General features: G+C 38.2%; 1 non-coding gene across 1 annotated transcript; it reads right to left on the bottom strand.

The window, feature by feature from the left end:
• Positions 1 to 19,538: 19,538 nt before the first annotated feature.
• LOC115490482 lies at positions 19,539 to 19,681 on the bottom strand. Its single transcript, XR_003956597.1, has one exon. It is a non-coding gene; the product is annotated as a small nucleolar RNA SNORA48 (small nucleolar RNA).
• Positions 19,682 to 20,486: the final 805 nt, after the last annotated feature.

Genomic DNA, 20,486 nt, shown 5'->3' with positions numbered 1-20,486 from the left:
TGATAGCAGAGTAATGCCGGCCTATTGCAATAAGTTTGGAAATCTTTCTCATATTTGCAGAATGAGAAGGATTTACATTGATTCTGTAAATGTCAGGCCCTAATGTTTTCTGGATTAAAATGCATTTTGATACCAACTGACACTCCTTATATGCTATCACTTGTTGCATCTCTCTCCTTTTTCATGATTCGGTCCCAGTAGGTTTTCTTTCTAAGAATGTATCCATAAATATCTTCCTTTTGTGTGTCATATGAGAGAAAGTGTGATGTTTGAATTTCTGAATCTGGCTTCTGTAATATAACCTTATATCGTTCATTCATTTCTGTCTACTTGCCTAATATTTATACAACCATTTTTTTTTTTTGCTAATGGCTGTATAAGATGTCACTGACCTGCTCTTGCTACATCCAATCAGTTTTCTTTTTTATTTTTTTCAAAAACAATTTTTATTACATAATTTCTTCATTTACATTTCAAATCCTGAAAATCCCCTATACCTCCCTGCTCCCCAATCTGCTACTCCCACTTCCTGGCCCTGGCATTCCCCTGTACTGGGGTATATAATCTTTGCAAGGCCAAGAGTCTCTCCTCCCATTGATGGCCGACTAGGCCATCCTCTGCTACATATGCAACTAGAGACACAAGCTCTGGGGGGTACTGGTTAGTTCATATTGTTGTTCCTCCTATAGGGTTGCAGACTCCTTTAGCTTCTTGGGTACTTTCTCTAGCTCCTTCATTGGGGGCCCTGTGTTCCATCCTATAGATGACTGTGAGCATCCACTTCTGTACTTGCCAGGCACTGGCAGAGCCTCACAAGAGACAGCTGTATCAGGGTTCTGTCAGCAACATCTTGCTGGCATATGCAATAGTGTCTGGATTTAGTGGTTGTTTATGGGATGGATCCCCAGGTGAGGCCATCTCTGGATGGTACTTCCTTCTGTCTCAGCTCTGAACTTTGTCTCTGTAACTCCTTTGATGGGTATTTTGTTCCCCATTCTAATGAGGAACAAAGTATCCACACTTTGGTCTTCCTTCTTCTTGAGTTTCATGTGTTTTGCAAATTGTATCTGGGCTAATATCCACTTATCAGTGAGTGCATAAAATGTGTGTTATTTTGTGATTGGGTTACCTCACTCAGGATGATATCCTCCAGACCCATCCATTTGTCTAAGCAAATAACAAATTCATTGTTTTTAATAGCTGAGTAGTACTCCATTGTGTAAATGTACCACATTTTCTGTATCCATTCCTCTTTTTAGGGATATCTGGGTTCTTTCCAGCTTCTGGCTATTATAAATAAGGCTGCTATGAACATAGTGGAGCATGTATCGTTATTACAAGTTGAAACAACTTCTGGGTATATGCCCAGGAGAGGTATTGCTGGATCTTCTGGTAGTACTATGTCCAATTTTTGGAGGAACCACCAGACTGATTTCCAGAGTGCTTGTACAAGCTTGCAATCCCACCAGCAATGGAGGAGTGTTCCTCTTTCTTCACATCCTCACAAGCATCTGCTGTCACCTGAATTTTTGATTTTAGCCATTCTGACTGGTGTGAGGTGGAATCTCAGGGTTGTTTGGATTTGCATTTCCTGGATGATTAAGGATGTTGAACATTTTTTCAGGTACTTCTCAGCCATTCAGTATTCCTCAGTTGAGAATTCTTTGTTTAGCTCTGAGCCCCACTTTTTAATGGGATTATTTGAATTTCTGGAGTCCAGCTTCTTGAGTTCTTTGTATATATTGGACATTAGTCCTCTATTGGATTTAGGATTGGTAAAGATCCTTTCCCAATCTGTTGGTGGCTCTTGCTACATCCCGTCAGTTTTCATGACTTGTGTTTCTACCTTAGTTTTCTCAAGATATTTGATAGCTTCCTTTGGAATTTGTTTGATTCATTCATTGATCTTTTTTGTGTGCCTATGAGTTTATGAGTCTTTGTCTGCTGTGTTCTTGAATTCAACATTGTATTTGAAAAAGATATTTGGTGTGGTTTCAGTATTCTTAAATTAAGATCATTCTTGTGACTTAATGGTCTGTAGTGGAGAATGTTGTGTATGCTTGGAATAAAAGTATATAAATTGCATGTAACCTTTGTTCATGTTTATCTACTTGGTTCAGATTGTTTTTCAAGTCTATTGGATTTTTTTTTAGTAGATGCTTTGGTTTCCACATCATGGAAGGTGAGGTCCTAAATCTTTTACAATTATTGGATCTCTATCCATTTCTCCTTTAATTTCAGCTAATATTGAATTAATATGCATATGTATGTATAATTATATATTTAGTTGTTCTGCTATTATGTATTATGTCCTGTTTATGCATTAGAATTATCAAGTCCTCTTGATGAACAAGTCCAATTCTGGTTATAGGATCAATATTTTTGTCTCTTTATGTAGTCTTTGAATAGACTATTTCACTATGATATAAATATAGTTACCCTTGCTCTCTTCTGGTTATCAATAGTGTATAATAGGTATTTCCATCACATTAATTTAAGTATGCATGTGCTCTTAAAGTCCACACAAGTCTCCTATGTGTAATATACAGATCAATATTTATAAAAAGCTCTTCAGTAAAGATATTTCTGTTTGAGAATCTAACCCCTTTATATATTTATTTTGTGATCAGTGACATTTCCAAACTTCAAATGGTCACTTGGTATTTTCTGATTTATGTTTTCTCTGCTGTATTTATTCTCCTTTTTCTTTGCAATAATGACCTGTTACACAGGTGATTTGATTCTTTTTGTGTGTGTGTATTTACTATAAGTTTTCTCTTTGTAGTAACTGAGTCTTACATATAATATCACTTAGTGAAAAATGATCTATTTGAAGCTGATAACTTAGCTTCCACAGCATATTTAAAACACTATTCTCCAGCATCCTTCCTTATAGTTTATTTACTGTTACCATATTTTTTCATTGTATATGATTAGCTGCTTTTCATAGATATTTTTAACATTAAGCCTTGTAAATATTGATACTCTAGCAAAAAAAAAAATGACTTAGCTACAGCCATTATTGCATTAGAGTACTGTGAATTTGACAGCCTTCTTACCTGTACAGTGCAGGTTCTCTTTGCAGTTCATTGTTCATGAGCATTGTTCCATAATAATTCAAGCTTCCCAGCATTTCTTGTGAGGCAAATCCACTGGTGATACTATTTTGGCTTTTCTTTTAAGGTGTGTGTGTGTGTGTGTTCTAAAGGACTGTTTAGCTAGATAGAAGATACTTTATTTTTAATTCTCTCATGCATTACATCCTGACCACAGTTTCCATCCATCCATCCATCTATCCACTCTCCTCTCTCTCTCTCTCTCTCTCTCTCTCTATCTCTCTCTCTCTCTCATACACACACACACACACACACACACACACACACACACACCCCTCCCCTCTCCTCCAGATTCACTCCTCCTTTTCTCTTCAGAAAAGAGCATGTCTCATAGGAATATCAACCAAACATGGCATAACCAGATACAATAAGACTAAGCACAAACCCTCATTTCATGGCTGGGTAAGGCAACCCAGTTTGAGAAAAGTGAAGAGTCCCAAGAGTAAGCAGAAGAGTCTGAGACACCCCTACTCACACTGATAGAATTCCCACAAAATCACCAAGCCAACAACCATAGCATACATACAGAGGACCTAGCATAGACCCTTGCAGGTTCCATAATTGTTGCTTCAGTCCCTGTGAGTCCTCATTAGCCCTTAGTTGATTCTGTGAGTTGTGTTGTCCTGGTGTCCTTGACCCCTCTATCTCCTATAATTCTTCCCATCCCTCTTCCTCCGGGTTTGCAGAGCTCTGAGACAAGGGACCTGATGGAGATCTTCAATTTGGATTCCTTCCTCACTTATGAATAGATTTTTAACTGAGAGTTTGTTATTGTTACTACTGTTATTTGTTTTTATTGAGGAGGAGGTGGAAACATCAAGGTAAGAACAATCAGCTAACTGATGAAAATATTTGGGTCCAGAAGACATAATAAATCAGAGTATATATAGAAGCAATGAGCACATGTTTGGACAAGAAGGCCACAGAATAAAGATCATATAGGTAACCAACGATGGACAGGTGTTTTCACTTACTTTACTGAACACTCTTGACAAATCAAGGTAAATCATGTACATGATTCATCAGGATTTTCTATTCCACTCTTCAGCTAGATGCTAATTCGCAGTATAATTTGGAAATGAAGCTCTTTTAAACTGACTGTAACATAAAGTGGGTTTGGTGTCATACTTGAGCTTTTTGGGAAATTGTCCAGTCTTCTAGAGAATAAGGTGACAGAATTGACAGGTGTCTGATATATGTCTTTGAACAAATTGGACTATGTATGTAAATGAGGAGCTCAGGTTCAGCTTGCAGCTGTTTTCAGGCTCTACAGGACAGAAACAATGGTAATGCTTCATACCTGTAGTTTGGAATTGTAACTTTACTAAAAATTATGTATATTTATGAGTGTTTGCATGAATATACCTTCACTCTCATATGTGACATGAGAATAATAACATTGGTGAGACAAATAAGCAAGTTATAAACAGGCTTTCTTTACATATCATTTGATGTTAAGCATCATCATAAGGACAATCTATTAGGATGACATGGCAGACACCATTTTTGGATATACTCTGAGCCAATAACTGAAATTATGTTTAAATAAAATTTAACCTGTGTCCTTATTGTGGAATGGGACCAATCATTATCACCACCTAAATATAGTTAAAGTACTAATCCATCATGAAATTATAAGGAACCTGTTTTGCCATCATTAGGACATGTTTATATTGTCAGATGAGTGTAAAAAGAGAATTAGAAAGGAGATGAGATTGCCACCACTCCTTAGAACTCACTGCGTGTGCCACATAGATTACCACAGATCACCTCATTTAAACATCTCAATAGTACATTGTACAGGTATTATCACACTTATAAAACAGACACACATGTGAGATTCAGATAGCCATTAACCTTACATAAAGTGACCAAGTTTTTAAGTGTCAGACCCAGGTTTGAAAATCAAGTATGCATTAACTTTGTATATTGTGGATGAATTATTTCTCTCACTTGGAAATCCATCTGTTGGAGTAGCTATGAAAGAAGGGATCATTTGCATTTATGATCATTTGGCAAGTCCTCATTAAACATCTTTGCTTCTTAGCAATATTACAAGAAATCTCATAAGCTAGATCTGGACTTCTGTTTTTCCAACCTCAAGTCTGGGAAATCAATATCCTTGGGATGCCCCAGAGCTACTTCTTCTCCTGGGGAGGAGCAGATACTTACACAAACCCGAGAAAATGGAGATTGTCACCTGCACAGAGAAGTCATCCTGCCAGCCAGTGTCAAATGTTGTTGATTGCACAGCTGACATCTGTATTGCACATTAATCAGTGTCCCAGCTTGGCCTGAGATGCAAAGACTCAGACAAGGAAGCATAAAATGAGCCCAGCTTCTCTGCAGGCCTTCCATCTGTCTATCAGAAATCCATGTACAGGGGCCCAGATAAACATACATTTATAAGAGGAAAGGAACAAGAGCAGCAGAGACAGCAAGAATGTTCTACGAAAATTTAGATTAAAGTCACGTCTGCACTGAATTGGTGACTATGGTCTATTTTTTTTTTTGCTCATGTAAATTATTCTGTGACATCTTCCTAAAAGACTTTAAATGTGTAGATGGAATTGTTTTGAATATGTTCATTGTGAAAGGTACTGAAGCTGTAAAGAGCATTTACTTTGAACAAATTAATCCATTTTGTGGAATTCTCATTCCATCTTTCATGGTGCTCTTGCTCCTTAGTTGGACCTCCACGCTGAGACAGTCCTTGTCCCTTACTCCTTATTTTCCATCCTTCAGCCTAGAGGCTGCTTTCAGCTCTAAGCATCCTCATGCTGCCTTCTCTCCCTCTGGGTGCCATATTTACTGCTTAGATCATTGGTTCCTAATCATACATGAGAACATATAGTGGATTGCCAATGAGATTTGTTTTTGGTTGGTTGGGTTTTTTTACAGAATCAGAAAGAAATGAAGAGTCAACCATATTATAGATCCTTGTACTTTGTTCATGTGTCTGTTTAGCTACAGAGGGAATAGATGGTGCTATTGACACATGCGTCAGACAATACTGTGGAGAAGACGAGCTTATTCAGGGGATTGGGTGTGTGCCAGTGCCCAGAGGTGAGAGCATCTCACTTACTTCCCCTCAGAGTGTCATGACGCCGAGGTTTCGATACATTTGCTTGAGTGGATTTGTGCACCAAAACCATTTCTTCACCTTAACTCACCCTGGTAAAATGAGAAGATCCCCAAGAAGGTTCTGTAAGGATACTGTGGTTAGCTCATATTCTAATATTGCTGAAACAGAGATGAAAGCACATGGCTGAGAGAACATTTCCACTCCAGTATATCCCACAACATCTCTGTCAGCAACTCTGGAGACAAAAATCACTGTTTGCCAGTAGTGTACCACTGGGCAGACACATTAGACAAATTAAACAGCCATTCTGCCCAGATTTTAATTGTAGCCCACAGAGTGACTGATTTTTAAAATATACTTCCGTCACAGAGAGAGCACTTTTAAAATCAGATTTTCCAAAATAGCACCATGGTTATATGATGCTGTTGTTGGATTTAAACTAATTAAACAAAAAATGTTTGGATACTTTAATAATTTGAGAGCAAATACTGAGGAAACACACAGACAGGATTTTCTATGCAATGTGTATGTATTGATTGTAGGGGTTAAAATACTGTCAAAGCTCAAGTTTCCTTTTTAATTAATTATTTAGTTTGTTTGAGATGGAGCCAAATGTAGCCTAGGCTAGCCTCATATGGCTATGTGGCCAAGGATGACCTTGATCCTGACCTTCTTTTCTTTACAGTCCAAATACTGGGATTCCACACCTGACTGAAAGTGTTCTCTCTCTCTCTTTCTCTCTCTCTCTCTCTCTCTCTCTCTCTCTCTCTCTCTCTCTCTCTCACACACACACACACACACACACACACACACACAGGCTGGGTTAACTGATTACAAAATGGATACAGAAGAATAAATAAGTAGAGTATGTTGTGTGAAAATAAATGGAGATGTCAAGCATAGAAGAAACAAAATCAAAAGAATCATGGGTTTCACAGCAGAGGCATACAGGCTTGAAGGGAAATGCTATCTCATTACTTTTCTCTTGGTTTTTAAGATGAGTCAAAAAGATGGTTGGGAAATAATTTCAGGGATGAAGTGATGGAGAGGTGACTCTGTGTTATAAGGAGTCTCATAGATGGGGAAAATAGTAGTGTAGCAGTACGTCTGCCCAATCTAGGTGCACAGCTTGTATTTATATTATTTGAGTTGTGTTTTCATTGCTAGGAAATATTAGGTTGGAGAATTACAGCAACACATTATAGTAATGTTAGGAAGCATGGCAGTGTCCAGGCAGGCATGGTGCTGAAAGAGCCCTAGTTCTACATCTTGATAAATTTCAGCATCAGGAAAATCCTTCTGAACTGGGGGGAGCCTAGGCATTGGAGTCCTCAAAGTCCACCTACACAGTGACACACTTTCTTCAACAAGCCATGCTTATTCCAACAAGACCACACCTCCTAATAGTGCTACTTTCCATGGCCCAAACATATTCAAACCACCACAACCAGGAAGCACAAAATATAGCAATGTTTGTTTACATGGAAATCTAAGGGTATCTACACAATTGAATTGGTCTAACTAAAAGAATAATGATATAGTATAAAAACGTTGAAGAACAACTTTTGATACCGTTTGACTCTTGGTTGTGGCAAGTGCTGAGTCATGAAATAATGGTTAGTCATGTGATAAAGTTACAATGTTTTCAACATGGGAAGGACTCTGGATGGGCAAGTTTTCTATCAGAATTGCGATGGTGATGTAAGTAAAATATCACAATTGTAGGGGAGTGGTGATCATTTACACTACTCCAGGAAATGCTATCATAGGTTGGCAACTGGCTTTGAACATATAAGATATAACAAAAGTGATACAACGCCAGGGACCTCTTTAGAAGCACTTAGGAGCCATTTTTTCCTTTAACTTTTCTATTTGTGAAAATCTTATGGATGGAGCTCCATTGGAGTTTCCTGGTAAATCCCTTTCCTGACTATAACATGATACAATTTGCCATTTGTCATAGTCTGGTTAAAGTACTATATCCAAATTTGAATACTTAACTCAGAAAAAAAAATATTTTATTCATCTCATGGATTTAGAACTCCAAGGACACGGTACTGGTGGTGTCTGCTTAGTTCCAATGAGGGCCTCTGGCTGCATTATACCACGCACAATTTCCTGGTTTCATGACAGCTAGCATGATAGCAGGAACATATGCAAGACAGAGAGACCACACAGTAAGACAGGAAGTGAGAGACCATGCAAGTTCCCAGATCACCTCTCATAACAACTGCCCTGGCAGAAACTAATTCCTCTGTTCTCAAGGCGGCATCAGATCTTCTGGAACTGCAGTTATAGATGGAGTAGCTGCCACGCACACGCTGAGGACTGAACCTGTGTTCTTTAGAAGAGTAACTAGCCACCTTAACCATTCCGCCATCTCTCTAACTACCAGGTATATTGTTTTAAGGCACCATAAACTTCCAGTGTATTAAGATCTTCTATTTGGATGTAACTTAGATTGTTTTGTCCACATGAAGTCATGGCAGGGCTGCATTGCTTTTTGTTATTGTTTTTGTTCTCAGATACCTGATATTAGTATGTAAAGAGCTCTTCAAAGAAAAATACTTTTTTAAAAAAATCACCATTTTCCTATTTCTATCCTATCAGCTTCATCTATTATGAATGAAAGATAGCTGAAGTACTAAAAATATCCTCAACGCAGCTTCCAGACTCTAGAATCTAGAGAATTGAATAAAAACAAACATTTCTAGTGTGCTCTTTTTTTTTTCTTGACAGAATGCTGCAACTTATCTCTTCTCCACTAGGGGGCAAAAGACAGTATGGGAACTTGAAGATCGTTCTGGCTGTGCTGTTAGAGCCTAATGGGGTACATGATCGCTGGGCTGCAGTGACCCCACACTAGCTTTGAGAACACAGAGTGAGAAAGAACTAATCACCTAGAGACAGGCGTGTCTTCAAAGGCCCTTAACAGAGGTGACAGATAGCAGTGGCTTGAAAACAAAGAAGACTAGACCCTTGGCAGGAGAAATTTGGGGAGATAGAACATACCTTGTAAAGACCCAGAAATATTCTAGATTCTGAGGCAGGAGGGACAGGAAAAAAACAGATTATCCCATGAGGACATGAGACAGGAAGAAGAGTGAGCTCTCAGATGGGTTGTATTACAAGTTGTACACCAGGCTTAAAAAGAAAAACAAACAAACAAACAACAACAACAACACACCTTAGGCCTTCTTTTCTTACCCAAGAGTAATGATGACTATTTTACACGTAGAAGTAACAAAATCATTATGATCACTTGAATCAATGAGTGTGGAAGAAATATTCACAGCATATCTTATGAAAAGTCTATTAGTATTACCGTGGGCTCTACATGTCTAGAACCGATATGTTCATACTTTTAAAAAGGGTGTACTGAGTATTGTTTTTTTTTTTTTTAATTTTCAATTGGAAAAACCATGAGTAGCAATAAATGAGTCTCAGAGAAAATGTGTATGGAGCATGGGTACATTACTTGTTCTGTAGATATGAGGGCCTGAGTTTGAATTCCTGGAACTACATGTAAACTGTATTGGATGTTTGTGCCTGTACTCCCAGCACTGAGGATCTAAGATAGGCAACACTCCAGAGTTTTCTAGACAGCCAGCCTAGCCAGATGGTGAGTTTATGGTTCACTGAGAAGCCCTGTCTCAAAAAATAAGACGGAGAAGGATAGAGGGAGACACCCAGGGCCTTAGGCTGGCTGCACACACAATGTGGATACATGATATTCATGTATATACAATATTTTCAGAGATATAAATAAATAAATAAATAAGATGAAAAAATGAGGGCCATTGTGGAATTTAGCAACTAGGTGTTATTGGTTCATTTTTAACCACTCTGGCCTCTTTTGAAGAAAATACAATGATAATCAAAATTTCTTCAGCAAACATTGAAAATATTACCGCATTATTTTAAAATATTTATCCTAATGTCTCATTTTATGCTTCTAATTTATAAATCTATAAGGTCATCCTTTCCTAGCATATTATGAATATGCAAGGATATCTAACAATGTGATTAATTTTAATTGTCACTTTCTCTGTCATACAGAATTCTAAACTGAGACATTCTTGGGAGGGGAGGATTTCTTTTTGCATAAAAATGTAAGGCAATTATAAAAGTGTATCTGGAGTTCCAAGGGAGAAAATGCTTAGCTCATCTTTCTTATGGGGAGGGGTTCCCACAGTAGCTATTCAGCTAAACAAACAAACAAACAAACAACAAAACAAAAGCCCTCAAATGCTATGGAAAATTCTAACCCAAAAATTTCTCTAAACCCTGAGTCTTTTCGAAACCATTCTTGTGCTGTGCTTGTCATACACATGTGTCAATGTCCTCACTGTCTTGTCAGATTAAAGGGGCTTGTGTACCAGTGACACACACACTGAGACCAGGAAGAAATGTATTTTCCCTTTTGTGTATCAATCCATTGCAGTTCTTTGCTCATTAAGACCTGTTTTGTTGAATGAATATTTGTATCCATGTAGAGTAGACAGCCTTAGTCTAATGTCTGATCCAAAGTGTATGTGCAATAGATTATAGCTATTATTATAATCACTTGTTTAGAAATCACAAAATCAGGGCTAAAAGGAACTTAAGTGCTTATCTGATTTGGGAATTAGAAAATAAACAAAACGAAGGTCTAGACAGAAAGCATTTGCCCAAGGTCACAGACACAATCCACTACAGGCCCAGGGCTATGACCAACATCATTTAGATTCGGGTCTGGCATCCTTTCTGCTATCACATACCAGCACCATTGCTGGAAGATATAGTGTAGTGGTTTTAGAGCAGATGTGTGGCAGTTCAGACTGGCATAGGAGTCTGTAGCTGAAACTCAAGCAATTTGGATGCCCACAGGGGAATGGGCAGAATAAATAGGGGCTCGCTGCAGGCTCAGGCCCAGATTGAAGAATCAAGCTCATTTATCATGTGTACTGCTCCCCCTCACCTTTGTATTCTTTACAGAGGATTTACAGATCTTGCTTCCCTGCAAGAAACTGACTTCTTTGAAGGACAGGTAGTGGGAAACACAAGCTCTGGACTACAGAGTGACAGCAGCTGACAGAGCCCCCGCCCTGCTGTGGGTACCCCTTCATCTCCAGGCTGACAGGAAGCTGCTGGCATCATATCATCTGTCAATGTCTTCACTCCTCAGGAATGAGCAAATAGTCTGAGTCCTGATCTAAGATGAGGGGAAACCACATGCAGACAGTGAAAGCCCTGCATGGGCAGTAGCCGTTTGTGACCAGGAAAAAGTTGCTAGCAGATTCATGTTTATTACATTCAATATCTGTGAATAAGATTCTGTCAGGTCCTGTTCTGAAGAGGAAGAATATTGCATCAGGACCTAGCTACAGCAGTAGCTCTCTCAACATAGAAACAACAATTATAATGACAATAATTTAAATAGATGGTTATCTTCCCAAACAGTGTGACTTTGTATTTTATGCTTTTGTTGAATTAGAATACTGAATTAGATAAATTCTAAAGTCTCTTCCATCCTGTACATTGTGACACTGAACTAAACTTTTTAATGTTTAACTGCACCTATATATCTATTTTATTTTTCTGTGATTCTTGGCTAGTGCATAATAGCTAGTGTTCCCATTAATACAGGCAGCACAATTAATAAAATACCCTAAGAAAATACTTTTTACACTCAGGTCAACTACCAAAACTGTTGACAAAATATAGCCATAATCTAAGGATCAAGAAATAAGAAATAGAAAAATAAGAACAATAATATATAGGTAAGCACACACATAAACATTTGTTATGCTAATAATTATTATCCCCAATTTGCTCGATTTTAGTGAATTATTATTATACCCTTGCCTATCATAATGTGAGGGAACTATAGAATTTTTCCTCCTACCTATTCATAGTTTGGGTTGAAAGAAACCTTGATTTGTGAAGGGAAAGAATTGGAAAACTTCCCCTGAGATATTACCTTTAAGAAAATAAATCTTTCTGGAAATAGGTGAAATATTCATGATGAAACTAAGACAGTTTTAAATGTTGGCAAGTAGATCTACTGTGAGTGCAAAGCAATGGGATGCAATGCTTAAGGCTGTAGATATCCACAATGTGCAGGTAGAAAGACATTAGGCATGTACTAGTGTTTTTCTCTCTGCTGTTGTTTCTGGTACTCTAGGAGCACTAAAGTGAACATTCAGTTTGTTAGCATTTCCTCAATACATATAATGCATACCCACATACACATGATGTAAATGAAGTCACACTGCTTGGGATGATAATATTTCCCACAAGAGCCATAGATTTACCTAAAATAAATGCTGTTTGTCAAGCATGGAAATCTTCCTTTTGAGTTGTTAGAGGGGTATAAGAAACTCCCCAAACAATATAAGCTATTTCAGGCACAGTTCTTAGAGGAATCCAGGTAGAACTGACTTGTATCTCAGGGAAACAATGTACTTGAAACTCTCACTGCAAACACTGACCAATGGTGAGGCAAATATTAAGTGAAGAAGTATTTGCATACTGCTATATATTTATAAAAAACACATATTTAGAGACACTGTAAAGATAAGAACTAAATCTGAACCTAGACTCTCCAATCCCCAGAGTCCATTAAATACAAACTATTATGAGAAATTGAAGACTGTTTCAAATCCAAGGTAACCATGGTAACATCAAACCTCAATCCCAGAGCAAATCCTAATATATGACTATACAACTCTACAGTAAGTCCTTGCAAAAGAAAGAAGTGGATATCAAATGGGAAGAATAAAGCAATTCATGTCATACCATACTATCTTATGGAAAATGAATGTGTTTTAACAAAAGTGATGATACAAAAAGAAAAAAGTCATACTCTGGATAGATTTTTTTTCACAAAGTCTACATAACTAACTTTAGATACTATGGTGCTCATTGGAATGCTATCACAAGAACTTCACAACAGCCATGATTATTGTCCTAGATATGAGTGAACATGAGAATTGTTCAGAAGACCAAGCCTTGGAAAGAGAACAAGAGCAAATAACATGGACGAATGATGAGGCTAACAGTCCCCTGGGCTACTTGATATGCAGCATGGAGAACTCCACTGAGGAGTTCCCACCCTCCCTGGGAAAAGCCACTCTCTCAAGAGAATGAAGGGACACACTTGGGAATGAGTGTAGTAAGCCTGCACCTGACAATGAGGTGGTCACTTCAGCATGTCTAATCAATCTTTGCAGAATGATGCAGACAGAAAATTTAAAGATTTCATTCAGTCAAGATTCAAAACATGCCAAGCCTTACAAGGAAATAGGCAGGGATCATGAGAGCATAAGAAAGCAAATGGTCTCTCCCTTCTCCAGAAGTTATCAAAGAGAAAATGACATTGGAAATGGAGGTAATCAAAGTGCATTGCAGGAAAACATCAGAATTAATAAGCATTAATATACTGATGAACTCACATCATGACTAAATTATTGGGAAGTGTTTGAAATGTAGGACGCGGGGCCAGTGAGAGCAAGAGAGTGGCTGTGAACTTGTTCTGAAGGGTCTCAGCCCCGTCATGATTTTCTTCTTGCTTCCTGGCTGCCAGGACTTGAGCATCCTCCTTCTCCATGTGCTCCTGCCACAATGATGGCTTGCTTTACCCAAAGCTCACTATAGATGAGCCAGATAACACAGTCTGAAGATTTAGAAGCCATGTGCCAAAATAAACCCATGTTCCTTTTACATTGTTCTCTGTATTTCCTGCCATATTGACAAAATTCTGGCTGGTATACTACATAAAGTAATACTGGCAATAAGGTGCTGCTTATTCATTGTATGTGTAAAATTTAAGTATATAGAGAATAAAAGCACAAAGGATGAATAAATTAAGGATATCTTCCTAGGGTCTTCATCCCATCTCTGTAATATAAAGTATATTCTTAAAACAGTCACATAAGCACACATGAAATCATGATAATATAAATAGAATAAGCAAATAATTTATTAAATATAAAGCTCTTTGCTATAGAACATTCTACCTGACAGATGTAGAAGAAATTAAGAAAACAGAAAATCACTATTAGAACACAGTAATAGTAATTGTTTGCTGAGTTCATGTGCTCATAGATTTTTCAAATTAGCAGGCAACAGTTTGAGAAGAGGTACGATATCTGGATGCCCTCAATGTAGCTCTTCCAAAACTATCATTTGAAAACTACATTCCAAAATCATTTATCTCAAAGGGAGAAAGACTAATTTTCAAAGTAAAATTAAGAACTGGTTAATTAAACCAAGATATGAAAAGCAAAAACCAGCCGGTTGGTGGTGGCACACGCCTTTAATCCCAGCACTTGGGAGGCAGAGGCTGGCAGATTTTTTAGTTCGAAACCACTAAAACAAGATATAATGGTGTTCTCTATCAGTACAGATCACTACCGAAGGCTCAGGACTTCTAACCACAATAGTAAAAATGCACGATAAAAACTCTATATTGCCCAGAGGGAAGGTGCAAAAAAATAATTGTTTCTCACTTTTTAAGAGCCATGTTCACAAAAAACTGAGGATTGTAATGTTAGACGATAGTGAAGACACTTGATATAAATGGAGCATTGAATACTGCGTTAGACCCTGAACAGGAAAAGGAGCTAGCGAAAAACTGGTGTACAAAAGACAGTGTTTATTGCTCAGTTCAGAGTAATGTGTTGACTTTAGTTTCTTCATTTTAATTATTTTACTATGATAATCAAGATACAAATATCAGAGGAAGGAAAGGAAAGGATACATGAAATATTTTTTACTATTAGACTAATTTTGTTTAAGTCTAAAAGTATTCCAAAGCACATGAAAACAACATTTCAAGCAAGCAAACATGTTATCTATGAGGACTTTTAAAAAATTCTTTATACATGACAATACAGTGAAAACTGCCAAGCGTGATAAAGAGAAATGAAAATATCACTAATAAGTGAAAATATATGCTATAAGGATGGATGTGAAGACTCAATGTTTTGAAAACTGTGAACATCTCCCAGTTGATTCATAAGGTCAGAGGGCTAGTCATTAAAAAACAGTCTTTTAGACATTAACAATTTCACTTTTTCCTTGAATGACTCCACTTGATAAAGTTTAAGTTGGTGATCTACTTATCATGGCTCCAAATATGTCATGACAGATGGCTTTTTCTCATTTCATATGAGCTGATTTTTAATACTGATAACCACCTTAGAAGCAAAATTCTAGCATAATAGTTACAGAACTCTAATTATAAGTAAATCTATATCAATATATTTTATGAAACTTGAATAAATAATACATCCACTAATGTCATCATAAAGATATTGTGATCTACTTCTCTCTATCTATATTGAAAGGATACAGGCAACCATTTATTTAAAGTTAAGCAGAAGAAATTTAACTAAAACCAACTGTATTTGGGTAGCTACTTTGAAACCCATAATGGAACTTTTATAGTCTAAGAAGACATATGGCTGAATTTTGCTCACTAATGCCTAGTACAGTACATTGTAACTTTGGGGAATTGAGCTATCATTTAACTGAAATACAACTTCTCACTGACACTAAAGGTTTGTTATATTTGAAAGGTTAACATATGCAGCCTTTCCAATAAAATTATGAGTTCATTATTCTATAATCTTATAAATTGTCTACCCCTTCAAGAAAATTGTCTAGTTTTATATTTTGCCATGTCTAATGCATTTTAGTTCAAGTATCCTCATAAAAATGAGACGATCAATGTTGCCAATATTGTGATTCTGCTATGGGAAATTTCCATGGAGAACTCATTTCGGTTTTGCTTGGTACTGCAGTATAGATCTAAGACGCACTGTATGCCTTGTGTTCCAAATGTCTATAGCAGTTACTTAGTGCACTGTTCTCAAGTGCTTAGAGACAATAGCCATTCTGAACCACAGAAAAGCCAATCAAAATCTGTAATTTCATAGTTTTTCGTGTTCCAGAAAAGCATTGCCCTGTCCAGCATTGCCTCATGTTTTGGGGATAACATTGGAATGACTGTAAGGTCAGGAAATGGATTGTGAAGAAAATGCGTGGCCCATAAAAATCCTTACAAGTCTAATAGGTGGGTGGATGTGGAAAAATTAGGCTGTCATTCAGAAGTTGGATAACACCACTGCAGCATTTTAAGTGGACAGAGTCTTTCATTACTGAACACTGGGAGCAAATTTTTGAGAGGTATCATGCAACCTTGAATTTTATGTCTTTTTTTTTTTAAGCACCCAGATTCCGCTAAGCCTCCTTTCAACTCTGTATATCTGTTGGAGTCATTAAAAGCTTTAAAAGTTGTATTCAAAGAATTTGCATGTAAGATGACTTAATGGGCCGTAAGCTATCTGTTTTCTATACCAACAAATAAAATTGAAGTTACTTCCCCATGAACATTTGTAGCCAGTCACCACGACAATCTAGTGGTGCCTCACCACTATTATCTGCTATCTGAAATGTTCCAGAAAGTCAACAATGGAAAGAAAAAGATTATGATCTATTAAAGTGGGGGATGTTCAAGGTAAGTAAGCTAAACAATTTCTCTAGATTTCTGCCTTGGATGAAACTCCTTGAGAAAGGAAAAAGTACCACAAGGAGGCAACGGTTCTAACACCAGACAGCTCAGAGTGTTTGCTACAGAAAGTGTGCAGATGTAAATGTACAACACCAAATCGCTATATGAGTATTTGTTATTGAAAACCAAGCTCACAAGAGCCATCACCCAATCAAAAATTACCCAGCATGAAGAAAATAAAAATACTCTATGTGGAGAGAAATCAATCTGGAAAAAGTGAATTAATATTGAAATAAACGAAGAGTATGAAGCACATATCAAAGGGTAAACTATAAATATCTTAAAGGTTATGAAGTAAGACATAATTAAATTGATGGAGTTAGCTGGCCTTTTCTGCTTTGTAGGTTCTTTTTCTCCACCTTTTCTCCTCCTGGTTTCACCCCCTATTACAGTAGGAGAGAAAGGATAGAGGCAAGGAGAAAGAGACCCCTGTAACTAATCTCTCCTTCTTGTTTCTTTTTTGAGCAGACCACAACCACATCCCCAGAATGACCACCAACCACCAACCCCATCTTTCACAAACCTAGCATTTATATATCCTCTGAAAGTTCTCAGAATTCCAAATTTCACACAATTGGATAAACTATCTGTGCCTGGCAAAACCATGTCCCCGTTAGAGCAGTCCTAAGTCCCTACACCTGGAATTAAATTTAAAACATTCTTATATTTCTATGTTTTTAAAGAAAGCAAAATTGTCACTTAAAGTGGATAATCAGGAAAAATTTTTCCAAAAGTACCATAAATTGAAGACATAAAGTTGGAAAATACAATCTTTAAAGTGAAAAATGGTTTAAATTAACAGGAAATTTTATTTAAAAAAAAAAGACTAGGAAAGTATACATTAGAAATATACCAGATGAGTTATGCAACAAACAGAAAAAAGTCACATCCCCAAATGACCTCTGGAATAGTAACAAGAAAATCAACATGTTCATAATTGGAGAACCAAGAGAAACAATGACAAAATATTTGCACAAATAACTACTCACGGTGTCCAGATTGGACAAAAATGATGAACCCAGAGCTTTAAATGACTCAGAAGAGTTTCTGTTTCCTTGGGACCAGGACATTCCCTGTGGGGGAAGAATGGAGGCCCATGTCCCATAAAAGTTACACTTCCCACTGGAATACAGAAGCCAACCAGACTCTCCAGGCTGCTCTTCAAGGTTAGGTAAATCATAAGCAATGGCCAAGGAGAAAACTCTGGTGATGTAGTTGACTGCAAGTTGCATAGGGGACTCCTGTGATGAGACTATATGAGTCTTCACTCGTGCTGACCTGGACTCATTGCTGATGGTGTTGCCTGAATTACCCACAGTGCCTGTAAGTAACCAGAATAAACTCATGGCTCACCCCGCTCGGCTTACAGGATTATATCAAATTGTTTCTTTCATCCCTGATTGCCCAGTTCACATGGAGTAAATAGAAACAGACTTCCTAGGAAACATAATGCTATAACTCCAAAACAATAAACATTTTTAAGTCAAGATAAATCACAACCAAATTTCCATAAAGGGAAGGATGCTTTGGTTGTGGTTCTTTTTAAATTTTTATTGAATCTTTGTGAGCTTCACATCATGCACATCAGTTCTGCTCATCTTCCCACCTCCTCATATTCACCCTTCACCTTTACAGCCCCCTTCCAAAATCACACACACACACACACACACACACACACACACACACACACACACACACAGCCTCAAAGCATAGAAAACATCTCCCTATGGAAGCTGCAGTATGTCACATTGTGTTCCGGGGTATATCCCTCTGCCCACACATCTTCATTTGCAAATGTTCATTGCATTGAAGCCAACTCTCCTTTACCCACATCATGAGGGAAGCTCTCCAGCACTGCTCTGGTTAGGTCACCCAGTGATGCCATCAGGAGGAGGCAGGTTCAACTCTCCTGCTCTCATGCCCTTGCTGCTGGCTCACTTGCACCCACACACCTCCAGAGCTAAAGTGCAGGGCCCATCCTTCCAAGTTCTGCAGACTGTGAGGGGCTCAGGCAGTTCTTCCACTCTCAGACCTTTGGGGCTGGCTTATCTGTGCCTCTGCCATTGGGTCCAGGAAAGATACAAGATCCACTCTCCCTTGTGCTACTGCCAGTGAGTGGGCAGGGTTAGGTCTCCTGCTCTCAGGATCCCAGGGCCTGCTCTCCAGGCTACTGTAGGTATCTGGGAAGGAGAGGAAGGGCATCTCTCTTGCACATACTCCAATCCACCCTGGTGGCCAGGGCAGGTGAGCCGGCTCCTAGGAAGACAGTACAGGAGATCTAGCCTAAATATTTGTCTTCTCTGGAATATGTGTTGGGATGATGCCTTCCCCTTCTTATCCCTCACTAACAGTGACAGTCAAGAGATCTGGAGCCAAGGTCATGACAGCATATGAGCTGGCCCTACCCCTCACCAGCAGCACTCAGAAGAGCAGGTCCTAAGCCTCATCTGGGCAGCACAGTAAAGCTGTGATGGTGTGTGGTGGAGGTGTAAACCAGCCCCAAGGGCAAGAGTGTATGTGTGAGAGAGCTGGGTCTCCTCTCTACCCTTGAGTCCCTAGTTCCACCTCTCTTCATAACGCTGAAGCTGCTCCACTTCTCTTTCTCTCTCCTCTGATCACAACATACTTGCACATTGTGGTAGCTCCCTCTGTAGGCTGGCCATGGTGTGGAGGCATGTGCACTGGAAGGCAGGTCTGGAGATGGCATGGCAGACCATAGGTCTTGGAATGTCTTCCTTCTCCCACACAGCCTGGATTTAGTTTGATTTGATTTGATTTTTTATGACTCCTAGGCATAAGACAGCTTTGGCCACCAAAGCCAGTCATCAAGCTAGGATGAACGAAGGACTGCCATCTGCTCTGTCCCTGACTGATATAAGAACACCACCACCAACAAGGTGTCTTTTGCCCACTGCTGGGGATGGGGTGGGGATGTTCATTTTTCTTTAAAGGGCACAGAAAAAGATACACATAGAAAATGCCATCAGAAGTTGCAGAAGTAATAAGTGCATGGGGCAGCAGAAAGAAAATATTAGCCTAGATTGTTCTGTCCAGTGAAAATATCCTCTTAAAACTTATAGAAAGCTACAGATATGAGATCAACAGAATCCACAGGAATTTAAAGCAAGCAGGTCCGTACTAAAGGAAATGTGACAGGAAATCTTTTAGGCAAACAGAAAATGACATAAGAAAGAAATTTCACTCTTCAATGAGTCAAAAGCAAACAAGCCAAATGAAAAATACATGGATTGATGATTTTAAATCGTCTCACCATACAAGTGATCACTGAGTTTTGGAAATGCAGATCAAGGCGTGTCACTTCCATAACACAGGGAATAACAACATTAGAATAAGCATAGCATGGTGGGTGGAAGGCATAAAATTCACTACTCTGTGATCTTGATGAGGAATGGTGTATTATGTGTAAATCACAAAATGTAAAGAAATACAATTTACCCTCTGGAGAAGGTTTTGGCAAACTACAACCCTCATCAAAATCTGACCTACTGCCAAGATTTGATCAAACCGATTGGTTTACACAATGTCTGGATTTGTGCTTGCTCCGCAAAAGGCAATGCTGAGTAATAGGAAGAAAAAGAAGAGATCCACAGAGATGAAAGCCACTGTCTTTGTTATAGAAAATATTTGTCACATGTGAGCCCCAAAGCAACCAATCAATACAGTAAAACAAAGATGTTTATATAATAAATAGTGAAGCAAAACAGAG

The sequence above is a fragment of the Mus musculus genome, chromosome 6 (assembly GCF_000001635.26).
Source record: "Mus musculus strain C57BL/6J chromosome 6, GRCm38.p6 C57BL/6J".
NCBI classification, from domain to species: Eukaryota; Metazoa; Chordata; class Mammalia; order Rodentia; family Muridae; genus Mus; species Mus musculus.
The sequence above is the reverse complement of the archived record's forward strand: the minus strand, read 5'-3'. Positions and strand labels throughout refer to the sequence as shown.